The 6,000-nt window shown below is 46.5% G+C and overlaps 1 protein-coding gene across 1 annotated transcript in view; it reads left to right on the top strand.

Moving 5' to 3' along the window:
- The first annotated feature begins 1,192 nt into the window (after window positions 1-1,192).
- Window positions 1,193-6,000, top strand: part of LOC138503374 (cAMP-dependent protein kinase inhibitor alpha-like) — a 169,576-nt gene continuing 164,768 nt past the window's right edge. Inside the window, exon 1 of the mRNA XM_069623044.1 lies at window positions 1,193-1,326. The gene's annotated coding sequence lies outside the window, so the exon portion shown is untranslated. The remainder of the gene's footprint in view (window positions 1,327-6,000) is intronic.

The raw sequence follows: 6,000 nt of genomic DNA, 5'->3' as shown, positions 1-6,000 counted from the left end.
TGGAAATACTGTGGGAATGGGAGACAGAGGGATGAGGGGTTGTCGTGGGGGATTGAGGAGAGGACATGAGGTGTGAGTGGGGTAGTCCTTTTATGTAGTTGGCTGTTCTGTTTTTTTTGTGTTGAAAATCTGGTCACCCTAGTGTGGGGGCAAGATGTCCCTCACCCAGTGGTGCAACATCATTGAGTAGGCCGCGCTTCAGCCCACCCGCGCCCCAGAATGCTCAGCTATTTTGACTCGACCTGATTTGCATACAGAGCCATGTCCAGAGAAAACAGGGAAAATATATTAAATGGCACCTGGGCTTTGCTGTTAAAAAAAGCCCTGCAATTACTAATGTAAAGCATTTCACTGTTAGCACCTGCATACATATGCATACATTCTTAGGCAATTGAAATCGTGATCTTGCATGTCAGGGGAGTGATTGTAAGGGTAGAGCGGGCACAGGAGACCACTCATTCGCACAGCAGTCTGTAAGTGGGTGCTTTCACACTTAAAGGAGAGAGTTAACTGCTTGTAACATTGAAGTGGCACTGGAATAGTCTGATTAGAATGTGTAAAGAAGTTATATACCCCCCCACAAATAAGTTGGCCCCTCCTACAACGTCTCTGAAGTTAGCACCTCTCCCAACATTTGAAGTGTTAGCGCCCCCAGCCCCCAAAATGTGGGTTTGTTTGCACCCATGCACGCACCTTCTTTCAGTATGCTACTGAGCAAATAGTTCGTTTTTCTCCGACATAGCGGCAAAGAGCCCTATTTCTTATGTAAAATTCAATCATGGAAAGGCCTATCCCCACAATGTGAAAGATAAAACTACAAGTCCCCGAATGCAAAGTCAGGACGTGTATACAGGGTGACACATAGTATCAAGTACCTTGAAAGCACTACTTTTGGGAGGACTGGCTTAAAAGGGAGTGTGTACATGTCAAGGCCTCTCGGGGTCGGGCTATGTGTGACAAGTACCCAATACAGCAGGCCGCCTCTAGATTGCATTTTCCGGTTAGGGCTCTCGAGCGGCTGCGAAGCCGTGGTCTCCAAGTCTGCTTTTAGCACTCGCTCCCTCCCTTGGCTCGACCTCCTTCTCTGTTCGGAAATTTGCATGAGCCTCCGACACAGCCCGCCGATGACTCACTCGCGTACAGTTAATAATTCACTGCAGCTCCTCGGCACTCACGCACCTGCAGAGCCGGGGACGCGTCCCGAGGCTGCCTGTGGACGTGGCCCGGCCACCTGGGACCCGCAGCCGCAGAGCAGCGCGACGCACGCCGTCGACCCCCATTGGCCAACACCAGCCCTACGCGCAGCCAAAGCTATCCCAACTCTGGGTGAGTTTAGGGGTGATCTCAGTGGAGAAGAAATTCAGGGGGTACCCTAACGCGTAGAGAAGTAATATTTGGGGGGGGGGGGGGGGGAGGGGAAGGGGCTATGAAATACAAAGTAAAGAAGTGGTTCGGCAAGGGAACATAATGTAGGGTGACCTGATGAAAACATATAACCGGGACTCGCTTTGCCTACCAGAGAATTATACAATGTTCCACAATATTAGTAGCTGGTGCTTAATTCACATTGAAGATAGCTAAGACTACAACACAAATCATGTATTGCAATTGTTAAATGAAAGCCAGGACTCTAGACTTCGTGCCCGAGTGATATGCAATCACCATGTTGCCCTAAGCCCAATGCAGAGCTCTGAGGTTTCCCCAATTAAATGGACTAGAAAGCCACCCACAATGTTTTGTTTCTTGGATTTCTGGGATTTGTCATCCTAAATTTAAACCGGACGGCACACACCTACAAGTCCCCGAATTCCCAAAAAACAAACAAACCGAATGGCCGTCTCGCACGCTGAACTGCGAAAGTTGCCAACGTCACAATGGCTTAGATTTATCAATCTTCCTGTGGCAATGTGTGAGGAATGACATTCAGTCCTGTTTTTGTTTGGAATTTGATTTTTTTAGTTTCAAATGAGAAAGAAAATAATTCAAGTTCCAAAATCCAAAGGGGGGACCTCCTTGCCAATGGTCACGGGAAACTTGAGCGCTCTGGCGTTATGTGGAAGGCTTGGTAGAGTGCAACGTTTACCTCTTCAAGCTATCTTGGCTCTAGCAGCAAAGGAAAACATGACAGTTCTCTTCTGAATGGGAGATGCAGGGAGCAAACAGGAGAGTTTCCAGGCCTTTGGAAAACAAACGCAGGTGGCCTTCCATTTCATGTAGAGAGCATTTTCGCTTTTGTAGTTCTGTGCTTCAATCATAACGACGGGGGTTCAATCATACATGCCAACATGCCCCATTCCAGTCAGGAGATCTTGGGTCAGGCCTGCCTTTAACTTTGCATTCTGGGACTTGCAGTTCTGCGTTCACGATTGGGAGACATGGGACTGCAATTACAGGATGTAAAGTTAAAACCAGGACTGACTATCATTCCCTGGAAGGAATGGGACATGTTGCTGAATCTGAGCGTGTGGTCCAGTTCTGGTTGGTTCATTTGAAGCGAACCACATATCTAAATGCCAGAAACGATATGGCTGCTAAATGGTGGAACCAAGTCTTATTCATACATGCCAAGGTGTCCCATTCCATTTGAGAGATGTCAGTCCACCCTTTCACTTCGCATTCTGGGACATGTAGTCCTGGATTTTCACACATAAATGAATGACTACAAATTACAGATGGCAACAAAAGTAGGTCTGAACTATAATTTCCCAAATGGAAGGGAGCATGTCTGCGTGTATGTCTCTGATACGGGCTCTCTACTAATGTGTCACTCAATACATATATTTATAGTGCATTGGTTGCCGGACAGCAGTTAAGTGGAGCATCCAGATACATAGGAAACCCGAAAAAATGAATTGCTAATAACGTTTCACTCGCATTACGGATTTGGCTGAAATTTTGTAAACAAAGTTTTGGGAAAGATCTGTTAAAAAAAGTTATTAAGGAAGTTATTAAACGCTGTTTCGGCCTAGTCCGTATTAATTTTCCCATAGAGGAAAAAGTATGAATTTGGCTCTAGCGCACAGCCAAAACCGCTGGATGGAATTGGACCCGGTATGAAACAACACAACTTTGGCACAAAGCGTTGACTCGATTTCCAGCAGAGGTGTGGGGTTATTATGTCCAGTAGTTTAAAAAATATTTGATGGAAAATATTTTTCAAATTTATAGCGGTGGTTTGCAGGAGAGAAACTTTTTAAAACTGAAAAGACACCATTATTTTTCTGTTCGATGCAAGAGATGTTTGACATTTTTTTAAATATATTTGAATTTCAAAAATTGAAAAAAGGCCTTTTGGAGGTGGAAATACACAATTTATGCAACCACTAACGCGCCCATATACCTCAGGGTTAGTTGCGCATTATAAATAAAGGAACAAACAAACGAAAAAGTATGAAATGGCATCAGGCTAGAGGTGGGGAGGGGGAAAAGAGGACAACATGTGAAATTGGGGAATTTGGGGCTGGGGCTAAGTTCATTGCTCGAACGTTTTCGCACATATGGGGTAATGTTTGCATATTCAGGGTTATTTTTCATATCCAGCTGTATTTTTACATTTTCAGGGCCATGGTAGAAAACAGGATCGGGAAATAAAAGTGAGTCATACGGATATTTATTTTCTCATATTCAGGGTTATTTGTAGTCCATTGCAAATTTAACCGTGGTTATGAGGGGAAAAAGAGAGGGTTACACAAATTAGATTATTACAAAACAAAAGTGGAATTGTGCATCTACAGTAAGGTGTGAGGTAACCTATTGGGGCAACATGTCAAGGGGTGCAATATGGCCCTGGTCAGTGAGCACAAAGGCCATGCTCACTGGCCAGGGACAAAGGTCCTCGCCAGGGGGCCAGAAAGACATTTTTGGGCCGTGGCCCGCTAGTCTGTCCAAATGAAACATATTTGGGGAACATGTGCAGTGCACTCTGCACATTCCTGTTGTAAAGCCCATGAGCACATACATATTATAAGAGAAGGAATTCACAATGCCATACAAAATGACATTATGGGAGATATCAACGGGAAAGCGGTGAGTTAAGCTGGTCATTACTTCCCACATCTGCAGATTTCAAGTATTTTGTTGAGTTAAATCTCTGCAACTTATTGGCACCTTAACTAAAGCTTTTTCATTGAAAATAGAATAACGCAGCAGGCATTGGGCACAATGACCAGAGGTTTTGGCGTGGCTTTAATCGACATTTTATTTTCATTCTCCCTGTTTCTGCCATTATAAACCCAGGACTACAAGAACCAGAATCTTTTGACAGTAAGAGCTCTTGGGTGAGATGAGGACATTCTTTAGGAAAAGGGTTTTGAGTACATGGAAAGACCCTTCAGCAGCAGAATCGGTTGCGGCAAAATGAGTCCGAACATGCAAAGGATTGAGACCGGCATGGGGAAGCAAGCGTAGTGTTAATAAGTAAACCAAGTGAGAGATGAGGTTATGTTATTATTATTCTGGTATTTATTGAGCGTGACCTAGCTCCGAGAAGCAACGGAGCACTTTACAGACGTATACAACCATACAGATACGCAATAGAGCACTTTACAGAGGTGTACAACAGTACAGATGCATAACGGAGTGCCTTTCAGCGGTAACAACAGAACAGATACACAGTGGGAGGGTGGGGGCACAGAGGAGGGGTACAGCAGTACAAGGTGGTGGGGTGGAGAGGGCACGGGGGCGACTTGATGGTGACCGGTTGAGTTGACTGTGCTGGTATGGGCAGAGAGATGGGTCAGCTGGCCCATTCTTGCCATTAATACTGGCATATATATCTGTAGGCTCACATTTAGTCACTAGGAAATGTAATGTGCATTGGCCATAGTGGACCACACCACAGTCAAGACTTTTCGCCTCAAGGAATGGTGCGTCTCTAACACCTAGGTCCAGTCCAGATACCCTCTACTCCCTGCCTAACCTGGGACTGGTGATCTCCTCCCCCTATTTCCCGCCTGGTTGCTTGTAGATCCCTTGCTGCCAAATAGCTTGCCCTACCCCTCCCCTGTTGTTAACTCCGCCCTGCCTTGTATCGGCTTCCCTCATTGTGTCCTTCCCCCTATGACTTGCAAAGCGTTCTATTGCTTCCCGAAGCAAGGCCTGCGCCCAATAAATACCCTGATAACAATGTCACCAAGTTCTAATCGGGCACTTTGTGGGTGTGAAATATGGCCAGCATGGACCATATTACAGAATGCTTTTTGTTTCCCTCAACAGACAGTTAATATTTCTACCGAGGCGATATAAACGGCCTGCGACCCAAGTCAAGGGCTGGAGCGAAGCGAGAGTCACTTACAATGGTACACAGTGCCGTTATTGGCCGGGCCAGCCCAACGCTGAAGTGTAAATGATATAAAAAAAAACGAACTTACCTTCAGTCCTGCAATATCGCATCTGGTAGAGTCAGTCCATATTCAATGTTGGATATAATGACCTACCAAACACTGAAAGCAGACTACCCGTCACAGAAGCATAGTATCTTCAATTTATTTGAGCGTTTAGCACCAATGTGCGCTTACTCACGGGTGCTGAAGGCAGCATGGCAGAAGAGCAGGAGCCAGAGAGGCACAAATCAGGGAGCACGCAGCACAGAGGGAGCTCGAACACAGATGTGTGCTTACTCACGGGTGCTAAAGGCAGCATGGGGGAAGAGCGGGATCCAGGGAGGCGCAAGTCATGGAGCACGCAGCACGGCAGGAGCTCGAACACAGGCGTGTGCTTAATCGCGGGTGCTAAAGGCAGCATGGGGGAAGAGCGGGAGCCAGAGAGGCACAAGTCATGGAGTACGCAGCACAGTGGGAGCTCGAACACAGGTGTGTGCTACTCACAGGTGCTAAAGGCAGCATGAGGGTAGAGCGGGAGCCAGAGAGGCACAAGTCATGGAGTACGCAGCACAGTGGGAGCTCGAACACAGGTGTGTGCTACTCACAGGTGCTAAAGGCAGCATGGGGGAAGAGCGGGAGCCAGAGAGGCACAAGTCATGGAGCACACAGCATGGAGGGA

This window comes from Ambystoma mexicanum, chromosome 11 (genome assembly GCF_040938575.1).
Source record: "Ambystoma mexicanum isolate Mex_15411 chromosome 11, UKY_AmexF1_1, whole genome shotgun sequence".
NCBI classification, from domain to species: domain Eukaryota; kingdom Metazoa; phylum Chordata; class Amphibia; order Caudata; family Ambystomatidae; genus Ambystoma; species Ambystoma mexicanum.
Note: the sequence above shows the minus strand (reverse complement) of the source record. Positions and strands in the feature narration are given on the sequence as shown.